Raw genomic sequence first — 378 nt, forward strand, 5'->3', positions numbered from 1 at the left:
CGTGACGACCCAGTTCTCGTTGATCAAGGAGCCGCCGCAGAAGTGGGATCCCGAGCGGGTCTGGGGAGGAAGGAGGGAGGAAGAGCTGGGGACAGGCAGAGGGTGTCGTAGGGGACCGATCCACCTCCCAAGCCCAGCATCCGGCTGGCCGTGCCATGCCACCATGGTGCTCGGGGCACCGACACGGCCCCGGTGCCCCGACATGGCCCCGATGCCGTACCTGCAGGGACACCTGCCAGGGCCATGAGCCGGGCACCGCATCCTGCCCGTTGACGATCCTCTCGCTGTATTGCACCGAGGGGCTGATGGCAGGCACCCCACAGCCTGCGGGAGAGGCAGAGGGGCACGAGGGTGATCCCAAAAGCTCAGGGCTGGCAC

The sequence above is a fragment of the Eurypyga helias genome, unplaced genomic scaffold (assembly GCF_000690775.1).
Source record: "Eurypyga helias isolate BGI_N326 unplaced genomic scaffold, ASM69077v1 scaffold21814, whole genome shotgun sequence".
NCBI lineage: Eukaryota > Metazoa > Chordata > Aves > Eurypygiformes > Eurypygidae > Eurypyga > Eurypyga helias.